The sequence below is a fragment of the Salarias fasciatus genome, chromosome 20 (assembly GCF_902148845.1).
Source record: "Salarias fasciatus chromosome 20, fSalaFa1.1, whole genome shotgun sequence".
In the NCBI taxonomy this organism is placed as follows: Eukaryota; Metazoa; Chordata; class Actinopteri; order Blenniiformes; family Blenniidae; genus Salarias; species Salarias fasciatus.
Window position 1 is genome coordinate 28,660,301 of NC_043764.1, and position 21,260 is coordinate 28,681,560.

Sequence of the window (21,260 nt, forward strand, 5' to 3'; positions counted from 1 at the left end):
CCAGATGTGTAAATATCAGTATATATGTTACTGGTTAAGTGTGACTGAAGATGGAACACAGCACAAATGAAAAATTTTCAGTCTCGCCTAAAAAAAAAACACTTTCAATGTGATCATCTCTTTGGAAAAGTCCAGCTGCAGCTCTAAACCTCCATCAGATCATAGACAAATATGTGAACACTCTCTCTGCAAAGGTTGACTCTGTGAAAGTGAAGCAGAACAACATTTGATAGGTTTTAGTACAGACAGGTCAGGCGATGGCACACTTTGGCACACTGGGTGCCATTTGTGAAATCTGAATTTTCTAATGTACCAAATCATATTTTTCACTTTTATATCACTGCTGAGGTTCAAACATCCAAACAGAGCAGTCTCTGGCGTGACTGCAGTGGAAATTCACAGAGCGTCTGTTTACGCTCAGCTGGACGCTCCGTGCGTAAAGCCTCCTCTGTATACAGGCTCCCAGCTCCGCAGCAGCTTCATGAATACAGACCCCCGTACGTCGCTAGACTCGTCTGAGCCAATAGAATGCAGCGGGGGTCACCGACATGTGATTGACAGCTCTGTTAGCCAATCAGAACAAGCAAAACACCGTCATGGCGCAGACAAACTGTATGGCGCTGACCAATCACAGAGCTCCTTGAGGCTAACTGGGGGTCAGTTTTACGCCCGGATTGACGTCAGAGAATGCTAGGTGGCTAAGCTAAGTGATCCCGATGGACAATAACCGCATAATTCGGACTCTATATGGACAAAGTCCAGGTAAGAGGCGATTTTTTTTTACCGCAGTTTGAAAACGCGATCTTGCTGTTGGCTGTTTTAGTGGCATTTTCTGGCAGATTCTGTGGTTTTAGACGGCTTTGAGCGGTATGGTTGTAACCAGCGGAGTCTCAGCTCTCGTCTGAGAGGCTGTTTGTGTGAATTGTATCATGTTTCATAGCGCTACGATCAATATTTCGGCGAGTGGGTTGACACGATCACGAATATGGTTCATAATTCATTTAGCCTTATAATAGCGTTAATGTTATAATGGCTGATATATTCGGTTAGCCCAGGTTCTGCTGTTTAAGCATCATGACATTCTGTCAGAAATAATCCATATTATTAGACAATCTCTGAAATGTTTGCTGCCAGGCCCCCAATTGGGGGGCGCTCGGGCTTAAGACACGGCGGCGCTGGAGTTAAATTCTCTGCCATTTTCTCGATCCTTCTTGCTCTTTCTTCTTCTGTGGGTAACTTACTAGAAGTGCTACAGCGACACCAGTGGCTGGCTGACCTAATTGCTCTTCCTGCAAAGCAGACGGAGCAGGGGGGGGGCAGCGAGCAGAGTGCCGGACGGAACAAGCGGGATTTGAATGAGACTTAATCTATCGATACTTGCGGCTGAAAGATCGATACTTTCTGGCGAAAAAAAATATCGATTTATATCACAGAATCGATAAAATTGCCCAGCCTTAATCAAATGTACAAAATTTAAATAATCTAGATTGGACAGATTAGATTTAAAATGTAACGGTGCAAAACTACAATAATATAAAAAAAATAGACAAAATTAATCATTTTTCTCCTCTTACAATGTTGCTCGTATGGTGCAGTGGCCTGAAAAGACAGCACTGGCTACATTTACGTGCAGTCAATATTCGTGTTAAGATAATATTCTGGTTTCTGAAACATTTGGAATAACCCCAGGGAGATCCTCATTTAGACCACAGCCACAGGCGACGCCATGACTGCAATTGCACTTCATGCCACTAGGTGTGCTGTTTGCATGTTCAACCTTATTTTACACAGACACCACAGAAAGAACGGCGCTGCAGCCGCTGCAGGCTCTATCTGCATGTTGTTAGAAATATAGCGTTAGCGGCAAGAAGTGGTGATATGTTCAATGATGCGATGCACCGTCATTTTCAGTAAAAGAGAACTGAACGATCGTTAGTTAAACTGTATCACAAGTAGTTCCTGGACTCAAAAGACCAGACTCCTTGCGGATCGGTGAGCTAGCAGCGGTGAGCTAGAAGCGGTGCGGGTGGAGCAGCCTGTCCTATCAGCAGCAGCCTCATCTTCAGAGGATAACGCCAATACATGGCTGACTTCATCTGCTTCGCTGCTCCACGTTCAGCTCCATCTCTGTTTACTTCTCAGACAACTTGCAGGCAGAAGTTGAGCAGGAAAAAGTCGACTGTCACGCACATTTCTGCCATGTCTGATCGAGTAAATGTGCTCACAGCTGATCACCGTGATCGACTGGAAATTAATCGCGATCACCAATCACGATCATATAATCGCCCAGGCCAGTACGAGGTGGTGTACACCAATCGATAATCTGCTCTGTGTCTCATATAAACGCCACCTGACAGCTGAACAAATTAAATGGGGGATTATTTGTTTTGCGCATGCGTCCTTTAGTACGTAGTAGGGTGTTCAAAAAACGATTCGGCGATATATCGCGATACTACGTCACGGGATTCTCGCATCGATTCAAATACGTCCATATCAATTTTTAATTATGTATTTTTCCAGCAAATATCCATTGCAGCTTCTTTTTGTGCTGCACTTTTACTCCTGGCCACTAGTTGGCAGCACACCACACCAGGAGCTTTGCAGAGCCCCCAGTCCATAGATATCATATAAAACTAGATGCCTTAAGGCAGAGTCAACAACATCGTTCACTGGCGGCCATCTTAGGACAGTGACCACTCTGGGGCGCTCTGTGTAATCTAAGGGAAGGTGAGTGATTTGCAGTAACTAAAATACTCAACTCATTGAATTCTTGACGGATTTACAGACGGTTTGATTTATTACTAATGCTGCGTTGCTATGATGCAGACTAAATGTTAAAATCACAACTTTTCGTTTTGCACGCAGTTAAATATCTACATGTCTGACGTTTATAACAAACCAAGTCGTTTGAAAATCGATTGAAAATCGATTGCAAATCGATTGAAAATCGAGCAATCTATAGCTATTTCAAAGTTGACGCTCCATTGACAATGTGACGAGTGAGTGAACGGCCCTGTACCAAGATGGCCGCCATGTGACGACGTTAGTCCCCATTGGGTTACAGCGCGCATGAGCCATCTAGTGTTTGTATATATATCTGTGCCCCAGTCCGCCAGAGCAAGAACAGCATCTCGCGAGAACTGTCCCGGGTGGTTTCTTTACACGACCGTCTCGCGGCAATTGGATCACACCATCTCCCGTGGCGGAGGAACTGGGTGACGCTCCGAGCAATATTTATAAAGCTGAATCTGGACGCACTTTGGCTTTTACAACAGGACGGAGGGACAGATGAGACCCACGCCATTTGCAAAATGTGTTTTGCAAAAGTCAAAACAGCGGAAACACCACCAACCCACATGCATTTGAGCAGGATGTCCCCATGCAGGACACCCTGAGGCCCTGGGCAGCTGTGTGAGGGACAGGCTGTGTCCTCCCAGTGTGAAGAAGCGTTACCGCCGGTCCTTCCTCACTGCTGCCATCAGACTCTACAACCACACTGCTCCAACTAATCCAAACACACACCACACACTCTGTCCTAAATGAAACTCCTGTGTATATGTTTTTCATGTTTCTCACATTTTCTATAATATTGTACATATGCCTGTCCTCGGTTGGGCGGTATGAACAAAATCTTATATCACAGTATCAGAAATTTAATATCACGGTAATGATATATATCACGGTATGTGTTTTTCCCATGTAACAAATAATTGCTTAAAAATAACCAAACTGGCAAATTTGCTCATTTTCCTCTTTATTTTTTAAACTCCGGTTTAAAAAAACAACACAAAAAAATACAATTAAAATAAATATCAATTGTTTTCATAAGTTGAATCCTAATGAATCTTAAAACAAGGCATTGCTGTTCACATTTAAAGGTAAATAAATTAGCAAAAATAAAGTGCAAACATGATCAAGGTTTAAAACAGGGCACCTTGTCTACTTTTTGAATGAATACCTGAGAAAAATTATTGAAAAATTATTAGATTGCTTAGTTATTATATTCTTATGTTCTTTAAGTGTTTGTTGTTTATTGGAGTTCACAGCAGTGCATAAGTCAGCAGTACCTCCTTCAGTCCCAGCAGAGGGTGCAGTGTTACTGTTAGCTGTATAGTGCAGTGTGAAGCCGTAGAAGAAGAATGTGTATGAATGGAATCCTCCAGACTGATGAAGCATGTTGTTTGTGGCTGGTTCATTAAACAGAAGCACCGCAGTTCCACCGTTTGGACAGTGAATCATTTTGAGGATAGAACACGAACCATTTTGGATTAAATCCGCTAGTTCGATGTTTAGCATCGTGGCTCGCAGAAGGCTGCTCTGACAACATGCTAACATCCATGCTAACTGCTAACATGCAAACTCGCACTGGCTCTGCCTCATCAACGAGCCGCGGCTCTCTGACAGCTTATTCATGTGTGTGTTTTTTTCTGTTTTGTGTTTTTTTTTTTTCTTTTGAGTGGATAGTGACAAACACAAGCTGCTTATTTAAATCACTATATATCTTAAATCATTATTTTTGTCCACAGATGGGACAGATAGTTTACACCAGAATAAAAACACGTTTAGCTGTGATTAGGAAAAGTTTCATTATACGTCCGCTCTGCCCGCTCTGACGGCACAGACTCCTCGAATTTTTTTTATTTAAATTTTTTATTACATTTTTATTAAATATTTTATTATATTTCACTGTTGTTTACATCAACTAAGTTGGTGCAAATGCAAATCTGTGCTCTCGCCCGCGGCAAAAACAAACAACAGAAAAACCTACATCCGAGGTGCGCTATGACACAGCGAGGAACATAGGACCCTTCTTTAGAAAGAGGGGTCCTATGTTCCCTGGTATTGATAGAGGGAACATAGGACCCGGGAACATAGGGATGACCCCGACCAGATCATGTGACCAGGCGGCGTTTGATCAATCCAGTTGCCTTTCATTATATTATAACTGTGCAAATCCTGGACCTGATGCCGGCTGCGGCACGACGATTTGCAGTTTTATAATTATAATGAAAGGCGACTGGTTTGATCAAACGCCGCCTGTCACATGATCTGGTCACATGACCAGACAGCCGCTCGTGCTGCGCGCTCATAGCTAAGCAACAAAACGTTCAAACATGAAGCTCCAGGTACATTCTCCACCTCTAACCTGTCAGTCACATAATCACACAGTTTGTCCTCCAGTCCCCCGCCTGCTACATGAGAAGTGGCGCAGCTGGCACGAAAAAAACTGTGCAAATCGTCGCGCTGCAGCGGGAATCGTTGCACGACGATTCCCAGAATGCCTTGGGGACTGGTCACATGACCAGACAACCGCTAAGCGCTCGTAGCTAAGCTACTCGGTTCAAACAGATCATCAAAAAACTGTGCAAATCGTCGCGCCGCAGCCGCATTGTGATTAAAAAAAAAAAAACGAGGCTTTTGGCCGAGTTGGTAAGCAGTCAAGTCGGCACCAACCAACTCGGCCACTTGAGAGAGCCCCCCCCACCCCCCCCACCCCCACCCCCGAGGCCAACTTGGCTTGATGCCGACTTGACTGTATCCTGGGGACGGTGCTGAGTTGGCCAGGGCCGACTTGGATTGGTGCCGCCCAGACTGTATCCCCTCGGAAAAGACTCTAAACCTATAAATTTACTGTAACTGTAGATAACCGACGTTCGCTAGAACGACTACAAGTTTCACTTGTACTTCAACATCTGTTGGTCAAAAGTTAACACAGACAGCAGTTCATTCGAAATATCGGCAGGCAGTGCGGAGCTCCGAGACGTGCTGCTCGGTGGGGCGGTGCTCTGGCTGGGGGAGCACCCGCTTCTTGAGCAGGGTATCATGGAAATGTTGGGACATTATTTGAGCAGATATCCAGCAGATTAAAACACATTTCTCAGCGCTGAGGACTGCTGGCTGCAAAGCTAAAGACCTGAAAGTTCCATGAGAGACTTTGTGCACATGTCACAGAGCCGTATAATCCACTTCACCCGGGACCCTTGTAAACGAGGATTCATCGTTGATCGCTTTGTATGCTGTTCATATATACACGTGACTTTAACGTGATTGTTTTTCAATCGGATTGAAAAAACACCCATGTAAACTGGGCCATAGTGAGGAAATGGAAGACCACAGGCAGAGTTGTAGTTAAGGCCCAGAGTGGCAGGCCAAGAAAAATCTCTGATAAGCAGAGGCGAAAGGATGGTGAGAACGGTCAAACTCAAACACAGACCAGCTCCAGAGACCTACAACATGATCTTGCTGCAGACGGTGTCACTGTGCAGCGTTCACTTTTCAACGCACTGTAGCACACAAGTGCCACCGCGGGGTCGGCTAGACACAGGTGAATCCACAGCCAGTGAGTTCGAACTTCCTTTATTAGTACATCAGTGGGCCCAATCCCCACACCTCAATTCGGCAGGCTTCTCTAGCCGCCGCCACAACACCGTGCAGTTCTCGATCCTGGTCGTCCCAGTCTTCAGCCTTTTCAGGCTTGCGTGCGCTGGCTCCTCCAGTCTGCTGTCAGTCCAGCTCTGCTCCTCTCTCTCCCCTCCGCCCGGTCCAGCACACTACTTCAAGCAGGAGAGAGTAATCAAATCAATTGCCAGCACCTGCTGCACCTTGGACACTGGCTCCCTGAGCCGCTTCCCCCCCTCCCTCTCTCCTGCAGCCGAGAGCAATCCACGCCCCTCCTCACACGCACTTTGCACAAGGAGATGCTGTATGGGAGAGTAATGCGGCAGAAGCCTTTTCTACGCACATGCCACAAACGGAGTCGGTTGTGGTATGCTGAAGAACATTTGGACAAGCTAGCTTCATTTTGGAATAAGGTGCTGTGGACTGATGAATGTAAAATTGAGTTATTTTGACATAATAAGGGCAATATGCATGGCGGGAGAACACAGCATTCCAAGACAAACACTTGCTACCCACAGTAAAGTTGGTGGCAGTTCCATCATGCTGTGGGCTGTGTGGCCAGTGCAGGTACTGACAATCTTGTTAAAGTTGAAGGTGGATGGATTCCAGTCAGTATCAGCAAATTCTTGCGACACAATGTTTCAAGACTCAGTGACAAAGTTGAAGTTGCGCCGGGGCTGGATGCTTCAACCGACAATGACCTGAAAACACTGCTCATACTCTACTAAGGCATTCATGCAGAGGAACAACTACAACGTTCTGGAATGGCCATGTCAGTCCCCAGACCTGAATATTATTGAAAATCTGTGGTGTAATTTAAAGTGAGCTGTCCATGCTCGGAAACCATCAAACCTGACTGAACTGGAGATGTTTTGTAAAGAAGAATGGTCAAAAATACTTTTGACCAGAATCCAGACCCTCATAAAATGTTTCTGTTTTGGTGCCCAAATTTATGCACCTGCCTACTTTTTTTAAAGCTAACATATTATGCTATTTTTCAGTCACGTCATATAGGCACAGAAGCCCCAAAACATAGTAATAAAGTTTGTTTGCCCCAAATTCATCCTATGTTTGGAGTTTGAGCGGTCTAAAAAGTGGCTCTGAGGAGCCCTCCTCAGAACAGGCTGTTTTTCACAGCCTACTTTCCGAGATGCACTTGAACACATTTGGCCACGCCCACTCTGTCACACACGGTGGGGACACAGTCATGAGGCACATCCCCTCGACCGTTTCAGCTTAAGGGCCCAATCTCATTTCTCTCTCCAGCCCTCCCCATTGGCCCAACCCCTTGCCCCTACCCCTTTGAAACGGAGTGCTAAGGGGTAGGGCCGAAAGTAAAACCCCTCCAAAATGGAACACTCCTTCAAAATCGCGTATGTCATCAGAAGTCGCCGATGACGTAGGCGGATGCGACAATTGTTTGCTGAAGAAGAAGGTTTTTCTTATATTTTAAAACTTTATTAATTGACAAAAGACTTACATTTATGAACTTCTTTCATTGCGGATTCTGCCATCCTTGCCAATCGTGGAAAGCTTTCTTGGAAATCTGTCGTCCGGTGGCGAGGGGTGCTTGTTTTGTCTGCCTACATTGTGACTGGCGGGCGGGGCTTAGTTCACTTCCGCATTGGCGGGAGCACTCGTTCCCACCCGCGCATTCCAGGCGGGCAGGTGTTCAAGAAACCAGTTTATTGAAAATAATCATCTATCTGTTGTGTTTGGAATGGCGCGGTGTGGAAAACGATCGCTCCCGCCAATGCGGAGTGAACTTACCCCGCTCGCCACTCACGGTGTAGGCTGACAAAACAGCGCCCCTCACCATCGGCTGCCACTGGATCATACCCCTCCGTTTGAAGTGTGCCTCAGGAGAATCCCTTTTGGAGGGGGTGAATAGCCCTCCGTCTTGGCCCTACCCCTATGTCCATAATGACAATTGGGACACTCCTACCCCTCCACGTGACGTGCAAAACGGAGGGGTAGGGGCCAAGGGGGAGGGCTAAGGGGAGAAATGGGATTCAGAGTAAGTGTCAGTTTCATTTTCAAAAAAATGTGGTGTAGCGAGACAAGGAGGAAAAAGACAATTTTCAAATTGAACGTCTTAATTAGGCTACGAAAAACACCACTACTATAAGAAACTCTTCACAGAGCAAAAAAATGCATCATATGTCCCATAATCAGAGCAGCGTTGCAAGCAGAAACACACAGGGCATAAAAGGAATTTTCCAGGGCTGTCTGCCACCTTGTCTGGGTCGGTGGCACCACCTGGAGGAGGAGCGATTTGGTTAATAACGTCAAAAACCAGAGATTTCCAAACTGACTGCCCTTTTGAAGCACACAATTGCTGAAAGGTGGAGCAAGCAAAGAGAAAGAGAGAATACATGTTTCTCAATTTGGGGGGGTGGGGGGGGGGGTTGTGGACATGCTCAGGATACATATTACTTGTTACAAAACCATTGTAAAGTGAATTTTGCATAATATGGGACCTTTAAGTAATTATTGCACACTTTCTGTAATCCTATAAACTTCATTTCACTTCTCAACCATCACTGTGTTTGTCTGTTATATGATGTAATTAACTGAAATTGCTGATTGGAACAACCAATGATTGATAAAAGAAAACCTTGAAAATGATCAGGGGTGCCCAAACTTCTTCATACCACTGTAAAAGCATACAAAGCAGGATGTCTCATTATCCCTCCACCTCAGGTAGTGTAGTAAACAGTTAACAGAATGTTGCAGGTAAGTGAAGACACATCCTCCAAAAAGTTAATCCAAATAAGTAATCAATCAGCAGCTAAAGATGAACAATAAGTAATAATGGGACTGTACTGTGTTTTTGAATTTTGAATGAAAGTTTTCAGTTTGGCTGCTGGAGTAACAGTTTTTTGAGGTGGAACTGTAGAGATAATGTCAGTAATCTTTTATCTTCTGCTTTTGTTTCCTTGCAGAGCTCCAAACTGACCACGACTGCAGAGAGGAGCAGCTCTTTAAACAGGAAACAAACTACTGCCTAAAACAGGATGAACCAGAACCTCCACAGATCAAAGAGGAAGAACCAGAACCCCCACACATAAAACAAGAAGAACCAGAACCTCCACACATCAAAGAAGAAACAACAACATTCACAGATCAAAGAAAAGAAGAAAACCAGAACAGTTTAAGGAGGAGCAAGAGGACCAGAATCTTCAACAGACTGAGGAACACAGGAACTCAGTTCCAGCCAGAATGGAGAACCATTTATTCTGAAGGTTGAAAGTGAAACCTTTAAGGTTCCTTCTGTTGAGATCAAAGTGACCTGAGTGAACCAGGAGTACCAGAGACTGAGCAGTTCCTCTCTCACGACTCTGAAGTCCACCATGTGAAAAGACACCATTGACTCAGAAATCAACTGGAAATGCAAAGCGAAAAAAGTCAACGTGTTTTCATAGAAACAATGTGAAGAACTTTCATGTTTCAGAGAAGCAGGCTGAATGTGAAAAAACTTCTTTCTGAAGAAAGGTGTGAGAAAACCGACCATAAAAAACATCAATTACGTCAGAAAGCCAAAAAGGTCACTGATAAGAAGACGATTTGCCGAACACGTGGTAAAAGTGTTAGTCAGCAGACTCATATGCTGACCCACATGGGAACTCAGACAGGCGAGAAGCGTCATTGTTGTGAAACATGTGGCAAAAGTTTCAGCCAACAGAGTAAGTTGATGATCCACAAAAGAACTCACACAGGTGAGAAGCCTCATTGTTGCGAAACAATGTGGCAAAAGTTTCAATCAACAGAGTGTTTTGAAGGTCCACAAGAGAACTCACACAGGTGAGAAGCCTCATTCTTGTGAACATGTGGCAAAAGTTTCAGTCAAACTGAGTCATTTGAAAGTCCATATGAGAACTCACACAGGTGAGAAGCCTCATTCTTGTGACACATGTGGCAAAAGTTTCAAGCAGCGGTGTTATTTGAAGGTTCACATGAGATTTCACACAGGTGAGAAGCCTCATTCTTGTGAAACATGTGGCAAAAGTTTCAGTCAACGGTGTTATTTGAAGGTTCACATGAGATTTCACACAGGTGAGAAGCCTCATTCTTGTGAACATGTGGCAAAAGTTTCAGTCAACAGAGTAATTTGTTGCGCCACATGATAATTCACACAGGTGAGAAGCCTCATTGTTGTGAAACATGTGGCAACAGGTTCAGTCAACATTGTTATTTGAAGATCCACATGAGAATTCACACAGGTGAGAAGCCTCATTCTTGTGAAACATGTGGCAAAAGTTTCAGTCGGCGGAGTTATTTGAAGGCCCACATGGGAACTCACAAAGGTGAGAAGCGTAATTCTTATGAAACGTGACGAAAGTTTCAGTTGACACAGTAGTTTGTTGCGCCATGTAAAGATTCACACAGTTGAGAAACCGTGTTCTTGTGAAACATGTAGGAAAAGTTTCAGTCGACAGAGTGATTTGAAGGTTCACTTGCATGGGAACTCACAAAAGTGAGAAGCCATATTCTTGCGAAATATGTGGGAAAAGGTTTCTTTATTGTAATTCAATGTTGCGCCACCAGAATACTCTTAAATAGATGAAATCATGAAAGACTGTGAGATATGTCATTCAGGAAGTCCAGCTTGAACCCAAAATCACAGGAAATCATCCAGTTTGAAGGAAACATTACTGATTCAGACACTGTTTGGACTGTGCTTCAGGACAATTTCATTTTGTGGTCTGTCACAATAAATGTGAGCTTTCAAGAAATGGAAATAAAATTGTGAATCCAGTATGTTTTATTCTTCCTGTTTCTTTTCTAGTTGACGTGACTGAGTAATTTGACTTTTCACTCTAAAAACTTCATTCTTCCATGCAACACATGACTGCTGACATACAATATTGTTGGAAATATGATAATTATGAAAAACCCATCTCAACTTGATTTTTGATTTTCATGACTTACAAGCTAAAATTACAACAGAGTGACTGCAAAGCAGTGTTGGGCAAAGCTACTTGGAAAGTATAGTGAGCTGAGCCACTAGTTACTCTGACACTAAAGCAGTTGAAAAATAAGCTTAACTGAACCGTAAGCAGATAAAAGCAAAACATGATATGCAAGCTGTGAAAATAAATGAAATTGAAACATAATATGAATTCAAAACATTTCTTCAAGACCAATCTTTTTTATTATTAAGACGGCGGCGGCACAACTTTGTTCATCAGTCCGCTTCAAATGTGTCTTTGCTGCCGCTGAGTCGTGTTTATTAGCCTTCATGCAGTCGGACTAGTCCTCTCTGCAGACGTCTGGATGTGAAGTTCTTTCCTCCAGCGAGTCTGGAAAGCAGCTCCCAGGCTGCCGCTTCTTTCTGAGGGAAGATGAAACGCAGCACACCACTATGAACCTCCATCAGCACCACCTGGCACCGCGGAACTGCTGGAACAGAAAAATACAGTCTGAGGGACCAGCAGTAGTATTCTAATCACATCGTACATAAAACACACAATGTAATGAATCAACTTAATATATCTTATTCTTTACTCTGTAGACTCCAGGGAGAAGACTTTATGTATTGTTGAGACTAAATTTGCAATGGAAAAAGAATGCTTGAAACCTCTAAGTCTCAGCACAGATTCTTTTATTCGATTAAAGAAGATAATCAGACAGCGAAGAAGGACTATACCAATAATAAAATCAAAATACAGGACGCCCCGGACCCCCGCCCTGCGAGAATTGATCACAGTCAAAACCCCAGGCGAAATGGTGCTGACCGGTTACATTCAAGGGATTTTATTCCCTATGTTTACCCACTGTAGGAGGGGGGTTTTCCCCCACCTCTTTCTTGGATTTTATGACCAGGGCAGGCAAATACCAAACCTCCTTCCCAGTCCACTGTGGCACTGACAATGGCTTGTCTTATCATGACAGGCCGTTCAAGTTGAGATGTTTAGACTTCTTACTCCCTTATGGCACTTAGGCAACAATAAATGTAGTGTCCGTTAATCCTCTGACCGGATCTTCTCCAAGGCTGTGGTTTAACATAGTTTATAGCTCACTCAAAGGTTAAACTAAGTGACCTTTCAAACATGCAGTTACAAAGTACAAAAACAGAGTGATAAAATCACAGCTCAGTCATACAAATGGAACAGAAACACAAATGGAAGAGAAACATACAACAGTATTCAGCCTGATCTGCCGTCGGGCTGAAGCTAGCTGCTGGTAGCTGAAGCTAGCTGCTGCTACTGTTGTTAGCTGCTGCTAGCTTCAGCTAACTGCTGCTGCGGCTCGCTGGCTGTTTGGAGCTCCGCAGTGTCTCAAAATGCTTCACAGCTGGCTGAAAAACAGTGAAATCAAGACATTATTGCCATCTTTTTATGTCTCTGTTAACATCCTCCAAACGTGGACCTGCAGCCAAAATAAATCACAACATTCATTGAACATGCAGAAGAATAACTGGAGAGTTGTTTGATTCATTCAAAAAAGCTTTAAAGTAACAGACACAATAAACAGTCTCACCTTTGTTCCTGCTCTTAGTGTGTTTCATTCTGAGTTCTGCAGTCTGCGAACCATTTCCTGAAAGAATAAAACATTTTATATTGTGGTGAGTATCCCCGCCTCTCAAGCGGGAGACCGGGGTTTAATCCCGGCGGGGAGCCATAAATTAATTGTGAGGGCCGACGGTCCCCAGCGCAATGTTTACTTCACTCGCGCTGTCATGGCTGTTTCCACTGGCAATAAAACCTCCACGTTACTCCGTTGTAGTGAAGAAATCAAAAGAAAATTTGTTCCGGTGTAAGATATCTGGACCCCGGGTCCATATTCCACACTACATCGGTTCCACAGGATGATCTTCATACAGGAGATTTAAGGTAACTATCACCAACAGAAAACTTAAAGGGGCTGTATCATGCAAAATTCACTTTTTGTATGTTTTAAACCTTGTGATATAGTTATGTACTCACCTAAAACACCCCTAAAGCGTTTTTTTCCTCCGTGCCTGCGTGTTTAAGCTTTCCTCCTGTTTGTGCTGCTCAGAGAGGCAGCCCCTCCCGCACCCGTGAAAACGCTCTGTTTTCCCACGCTGACGTCACACTGTGAAGACGGCTCCCCTGAGCCCCTCCCGCAGGCCCTCGGCAATCAGCGTTGCTGCTTTTTGTAACTCCGATTTCGAGGATAAACTTTGACCATCGTCTGAAAGCAACAGTCAAGCAAGAGCAAGAGTCTGAAGGGTCTGAAGAGTCTGCGCTTGGTGAGTTTCTCACAGGAAAAGACGTTTTTACGCGTGGAGAAGCTAGAGCTAAAGAGCTGAAGCTAGCGAGCGTATTTGTTTTGAAGCGCTGATTGGTTGAAGTACGCTGTCAGTCAAAGTCCACAGGGGGAGAGGCGGGACTTTCAGTGAAACGGAGCGTTTTCTCTTCCGGGTTTCAGAATTAGCCCCAGAAAATCTTTTATTTCACACAAAATTACTTTTCCTTAGCGCCAAAAATAAACTATTACCATGTTAGAGCCATTTCTAGGGTTTGGACTAGCTAAAAAAGCATGATACAGCCCCTTTAACTTTCATGCTACAGCTTGTAATGCGTGGTGGTGTCGGCTGAAAAACGCTGTCCACACGTGTGCTGCAGGATGAATCAGTGAGCACACCTTGCTGGTTCTCACACTGTATATTTTAACTTCACGAACAGCACAACAAACTTTAACACGCATTTCTAGAGTGAGCACAGCAGTCCATGTACACATGGCCGCGTCCATGACACAAGTGCAGTACAGAATAGATAAAAGAAAAAGGTCGGAAAAAGGACATATGGCATATTAAGGAGGAGCCACGGTGTGGGGATGTAACGTAATAACAATAACTGTTACAATCTGCGGTAACGGTGTGTTTCCACTGGACGCGATGCAAATTTTTGGTGCGATGAGATTACATACAAAGTCAATGTAATGACGCGATTGTCGCTCAATCTCGAGTGGGCGGCAGACAGCGAGCGATGGCGCGGCGGGCGGCCAACAGCGAGCGTTTCCAGCGAAGAATCCACTCGCCCGTCGACTTGCACTGCCACTCGCCGATCGCCGCCCAAAGCCCGGGCGATCGATAATTGAACTTTTCAAGAGAATTCGCGCCAGGACAGCCTATCAGCGTGGAGGTCTTCATGGACGTGCCGACGTAGGGCATGCAGAGCTCCGACCACGCAAAACAGTTGGCGTGATGCCAAGGCGAGCGGCATGCGCAATCTCATTTGTTCACCGCTTCTGGTGGAAACCGGGCGCCAGCCTGAAGTAGCGCTGGAACCGGCCGTCCAGGCGCAGCTCCTGCAGAAGACGGTGGAACTCACCGAGCTCATACCGCCTCCGTAGGGCAGCATGCATCCAGAAGCGATGCCCACGCCAAATAAAGAGCAGCGATGGTGGCAGGCGGAGCCAACTCAATCTCAATTTGTAAAAGCACTTCTCATATTCATAAAAACAATGCAAAGTGCTGAACAGTAAAAACAGTCATAAAAACAAAAAAGAACAAAAACCGCACCACACACACACACACACACACACACACACACACACACACACACACACACACAGCCGGGTGCACACAGGACTGTGGGACAAACATCAGAAGAATCCTGCCCACTGCTGCTGTGCAGGAGACGGTGATGTTTCTGCAGGATGTTTTGTGTTGCATATTTGTACCAGCATGACGCGTCGCGCGAATGAATTCACACACCAGCAATAAAACTCCTGCGTCTAGCACGGCGTAGTGTCATTTGTCGGGCGAATGCAGTCGTGTTAAACGCGTCCGGTGGAAACACACCGTAAGAAAACTGTGAAGCCCCCATCCCCGCATGTGCTAACACACACCAAACCCGTCACTGGACCGCGTCCGCTCCTATTACCCATCCGTGTGTTTAATTGTTTTCTCTTCTTTTGGCAGGGCTGGGCTCCAGAGCAGCAGTGGTTCCCTGGTGGTGGTCCCTTTTTCACTTTTTGTTTGCTGTGTCACGGGTGCTGTGTGTTTTTGGATCCTTCCCTCTTTCTGTTACCGCTGTCGTGGTAAGCCCCAGCCCTGTCTAGTTCAGTTTTCTTTGGCAGGCCTCAACCCTCGTTAATTTTGAGTTAGTCTGCTGATTTTAACATTTAGAGTTTAATAAAGTTTGTTTTATATTTGAAATCACGTCTTCTGTCTCAGTGAATCGTTTGAACCTGCGGGTCCTTGTTTCCTTAAAATTTTATTTACCATTGAGATCCTGGGGTGCAAGTCCCCAGATGGCGTTGTCCTGGTTTTCTTTTCTTTTTCTGTTCATCTCAGCACTCGTTCTGCCACACAAACAGCACACCTTGTGGCATGAAATGCAAATGCAGTCATGACGTCGTCTGTGCGCCGTGGTTTGAATGGGGATATCCCGATTGAATACGCTGCCACTTTAAGAACCGAAACTGATACCTGTACGCACGTCTCTTGTTCGGTACCAGTATATACCGAAGTTTTTCAGTCCGTACCACTGAGGTACCGTTAAACGGTACCCAGCCCTACTCACCACCAGGTGGTGATCGGTCAACACCTCTGCTCCTCTCTTCACCCAAGTGTCCAAAACACGCGGCCGGAGGTCAGATGACATGACAACAAAGTCGATCATCGACCTCCAACCTAGGGTGTACTGGTGCCAAGTTCACTTATGGACACCCCTGTGCTCGAACATGGTGTTTGTTATGGACAAACTGTGGCTAGCACAGAAGTCCAATAGTACCACTCCGGTTCAGATCAGCGAGGCCGTGCATCCCAATCACCCCCCTCCGGGTCTCACTGTTGCTACCCACATGGGCGTTGAAGTCCCCCAGTAGAACAATGGAGTCCACAGATGGAGCACTGTCCAGCACCCCTCCCAGGGAGGGACTCCAAGAAGGCAGATTACTCTGCACTGCCGTTTGGCCCGTAAGCCGAGACAACAGTGAGGCATCTATCCCCAACCCAAAGGCGCAGAGATGCAACCCTCTGGTGCACTGGGGAGAACTCCAACACGTGGCGGCTGAGCTGTGGGGCTATAAGCAAACCCACACCAGCCCGCCGCCTCTCACCGCGGGCAACGCCAGAGAAGTGGAGAGTCTAGCCCTTCTTGAGAGATTGGGTTCCAGAGCCCAGGCTGTCTATGGAGGTGAGCCCGACTATATCTGGCCGGTACCTCTCAACCTCCCTCACAAGCTCAGCCCCCTGTTCCCCTAACAGATGTAATTGCTGCTGTGTGCTCATAATAGGCCACCCTTGTTAATGAGCCCTTAGCTTTCAATGTGTTTTGTTTTTCCCAGGTTCTTCGACCTATTGACTCCAAATCACTTGTGAATCGCATTACTACAGTGTTTGATTCAGACACGCCATTTTGTTTTAGCTTTTGATATTTTCAATAATTTGTTTTAATATTTTTTGTGAAACATACAGTATTTTAGCTCAATAACTCCCAGGTTATTTGATCTGCTGAATCCAAATCACTTGCGAATCACATTACTACACAGTCTGGTTCAGACACACCTCTTTGTTTGCTCTGTTAATGTTACTAATAATTTTTATTAATATTTTCATGAAAAAGATTTTTTTTCTCAATAGCTTGCAGGTTATTTTACCTATTTACTCCAAATCACCTGTGAATCCCATTACTGTAGTGTCTCTTTCAAACACAGCTCTTTGTTTTAGCTTTAAATATTGCAGAAATTTGATATTAATATTTGTAAGAGAGATCAAGTATTGTAGCTCAATGTCTCCCAGTTCATTTGACCTATTGACTGAAAATCAGCATTACCACAAGCTTTTCTTCATTTACTTTGTAGATCAGTTTTGTTTTTTATCAACAGTATTCATGTGTATTGTATTAATTATGAATAAGGTGAGTGTGATCCGCGTTTTGCAATCCTCTCGGTTTCGCTTTTACCGCAATGCGTAAAATATGTGTGCACCGCTAAACAATGTCGACTCGCTTTGCTGTGTTTGTCAGAGCGCTGGCTGGCTTGACCGCAGTTGTTCACTGACGGGTGTGTGTGTGTGTGGCGAGTTCGTTGAGCAAGCTTTTTTTTTTAGAGCAAACACTGATTATGCGGGACACGGTCTCAATTTGCGGGACGCGTGAAATGGGCTTGAAACGCTGTACGCGCACGCGCTACGCGGGACGGGTGGCCACCCTAGTCATTCTTGGTGTTGTGGTTTGGTCGTATTGTGAGTTAGCGCAGCTCACTGTTCAGTTAATAATGGAATTTTTTTGCCTGCGTATCTGTTGGAGTTATATTGATCGGTAAAACATTGACTTGGCACAAAAATGCTTCAGTGTTAAAAGTTTGGATGTAGTATCATGAGTGACTTTCATAATGCTGTTTGCTTAGCTTGCTACACTTCTGAAGGTAACAGCTTTGATGTAGTTAAGCTTCATTTAGTGTCAGAGTAACAAGTGGCTCAGCTTACTATACTTTCCAAGTAGCTTGCCCAACACTGCTTTTCAGTCACTCTGTTGTAATTTTAGCTTGTATGTCATGAAAATAAAAAATCGAGTTGAGATGTGTTTTTTCTATTGATCACATTTCACATGTGAGGATTTCTTCACAGTATTGTATGTCAGCAGTCATGTGTTGCATAGAAGTATGAAGTTTTTTACAGTGAAAAGTTAAATTACAACTCAGTCATGTCAACTAGAAAAGAAACAGCAAAGAATAAAACCCACTGGATTCAAATCAACGTTTAATTTCCATTTCTTGAAAGTTCACATTTATTGTGACAGACCACAAACTGAAATTTTCCTGAAGCACAGTATAAACAGTGTCGGAATCAGTAATGTTTCCTTCAAACTGGATGAATTCTAGTGATTGTGGGTTCAAGCCAGAGGTGGCTGGTGGTGAAATTTGTTGGGGGGGGGGGGGGGGTTAACAAATGCTTGCATAATATAGATTAAAAACGTAACAGAGCTGCAAAAGCAACATCACCTATGATACACAATTACATCAATTACAGCTACACTATACTTTGTTAGTGCTCTCTCTCTCTCTCTCTCTCTCTCTCTCTCTCTCTCTCTCTCTCTCTCTCTCTCTCTCTCTCTCTCTCTCTCTCTCTCTCTCTCTCTCTCTCTCTCTCTCTCTCTCTCTCTCTCTCTCTCTCTCTCTCTCTCTCTCTCTCTCTGCATGCTGGAAGTGGGAGGTGTTGGTGAGGCTGCAGAGTGGCTGTGCAGAGTTTGACTAGACAAAGTCAGTTTTTGAGACTTTTTCTCACCTGTTCCAAGTGTTTCCAGCCTCTCCTGCAGCTCAGTGAGCTGTGTGGAGTGAGGCTTGGTGGCTGACAACTTTTGTGGACTTGTTCCTGGTCTGGTGGGTCTGTGGTGCTGCTAGCAGGGCGCTAGCTGTTAGCACCATGGACTACACCAGGCTAACAAGGAAGCATGGTTTCAGGTTGAAACCTGACTTCTCTTGCTTGGTGGAGGAGTGTGTCCAGGCTGTGGCAGGGATTATTGGACCTGCCAGCATTGTATCCGCTGCCAGGATGAATGGAGCTGTGGTAATGTTTGTGACTGAGGAGGCAAAAGCTAACATTGTCATCTCAGCTGGTGTGGTGATCAGAGACCTGCCGGTTCCTGTCATGCCTCTGACTACTCTGGATAGAAGAGTCATCCTGGGCAACGTTCCTCCTTATATTAGAGACGTGGACATTATTAACGCCTTGTCCAGTTTTGTAAAGGTGGTGTCTCCTCTGAGGAAGCTGTCCTCTGGCTGCAGAGACCCTGAATTCCACCACATTGTGAGCTACAGAAGACAGCTCTTCATGGTGTTGAAGAATAACAACCGGGAATTAAACCTGAGCTTCACAGCCACCATGGAGGGACTGACTACACCCTGTCCTCCACCACAGACAACATGAGATGCTTCAGGTGTGGACAGGAGGGACACTAACGGAGGACCTGTCCTGAGGGGGACGCTGCTGGAGGAGGTGACGGAGGAGAGAGGAGTGTAGCGGAGGAGGAGGCTGCTGAAGGAGGTGACGGAGGAGGAGGTGGCGAAGAGGGAGAGAAGAACGGTGGAGGAGGTGAACAGGAAGAGAAGCGTGGAGAGAGGACTGGAGCAGAAGAAGGAGGTGGAGGTGAAAGCAAAGATGGGGAGCAGACTGTTGGAGGTGGAGCAGAGGTGGAGCCTCTCTCTCAGGTGGATCCTGTGGGTGGAGCTGCTGACCTGGACTCTCAGGAAGGTGGTGTTCTGACTGGGGGCCAGGAGGCGTCGGAGCAAACTGAGACGGGAGGAGTGAGGGTGGATGTGGAGATGGAGGAGGAGGGGAGCAGCAGGATGGTGCTGCGAGACAAACGGAAACAGAAGGAAGTGGGTGGAGCTAAAGAAAAGAGGGTCAAGTCGAATAAAAGGAAGTTGGTGAGTTCTCAGGAGACTGAGACTGATCAGAGTTCTGGTGGAGAGGGTGGAGGAGGGACCAGAGGCTCTCTGGAGGAGGGTGGAGATTATCACTGGAACTTTTTGGCCGAGGAGGTCCAGGAGGGTGCTTATGGGACAACAGCAATGAAGAGTTTCTTGGAAAAAACCAAGAATAAAAAAGGTGTTAAGGTAGAGGATTACTTTTCAGATCTTGAGGATTTTGTTTATTTTGGTACAGTCAACGTAAAGTACAAAGGAAGCGGGGAGCTGACGGGTCGGGAAAAATACAGACTGAAAAGACTGGTGCAGAAAGTGAGAAAACAGCTAAAAGAACAGAAGGAATAGGAGTTCCCATGACTTTTTTTTCTTTCATGTAGAGGATTCTGTTTTCTGGGACTGATGGAGACTTTAAACAATGCAGGGAGTCTGTGACTGATCCTGATATGTGAATTTCTTTAACAACTTGTGAACATGAGAATGGTTATGGAAATGTAAAGGATTATTTGAAATGTGAATAAAGTGGGGTTTTTTTTTTAAAATCGAAATCGAATCTCTCTCACACGCACACATTTACACACTACAGACGTGTTCCAACCCAACTTCAACGATTGCCCACAGATAGCCTGCTGCAACTGTTTGGTGACATGTAGTGCCAAACATGCCTTCAATACAACAGCTAACCTCAGCAAAAACAAGGCATCACAGTCCTTTAACAGGTCAACATGGGCCTACCTTATTTGAAAAGAAGCTCACATCAACGGCCTTTGTGGGACGCAAACAGGTTAATCACCATGTCGCTGAAGTCTGGTAATTTTTGGATGAAGTCCGTCTCCATAGACAGCGTGGCAAGTGCATTCAGTCGGTCCAAATAATTGGATTATCCAAAGCAAATAGTCCACCTCTTTCATTTTAACACCCGCCATAGCTGAACTTTTTCTCCCTCCTTCCCACCTCTGGCCCAAATAGCAGCACCGCTGTGTTAAATTGCCGCTATTGGTCAAAAGTCAGTGCCTGTGGGCTAACTGAAGTTAGCCCAAAATGCTCAGTAAACCACGGGGGGCGGGACATGACACCTGTCAATCACTTACAAGAATGAAATGAATGTATCTGCTGGGGCTGTAAAAAATCAGCCCATTTAGAGATATTCTATGTTTTCCTTTTGACTGATTGGTGCTGTTGCTACCTTTGGTTTTATCTAAACTTAAAACAATCTGTTGTAAGTTATTTAAAAAATAATTTTCTCATCTTTTTTGTATTAGCTGTCTTTTTGTGCTGGGAGGGCTTAGGGCTACATTTATGCCAGCCGTCCCTGGTTCAAGCTGGACTTCCTGAATGACATCTCTCACAGTCTTTCATGATTTCATCCATTGTATTCTGCTAGTGCAGCAAAGAATTTCAATAAATGAATGTTTTCCCACGTTTCACAAGAATATGGCTTCTCACCTGAGTTTCAATATGGAACAACAAATCACTCTGTTGACTGAAACTGTCCCCACGTTTCACAAGAATGAGGCTTC

The 21,260-nt window shown here is 45.0% G+C and overlaps 1 long non-coding RNA gene across 1 annotated transcript; it reads left to right on the forward strand.

Annotated features, from left to right (window-relative positions):
- Window positions 1-2,960: 2,960 nt before the first annotated feature.
- LOC115408285 (uncharacterized) lies at window positions 2,961-19,867 on the forward strand. The gene is made up of 3 exons (XR_003933760.1): window positions 2,961-3,099; window positions 6,250-6,254; window positions 19,855-19,867. It is a non-coding gene; the product is annotated as an uncharacterized LOC115408285 (long non-coding RNA).
- The last annotated feature ends 1,393 nt before the right edge of the window (window positions 19,868-21,260 follow it).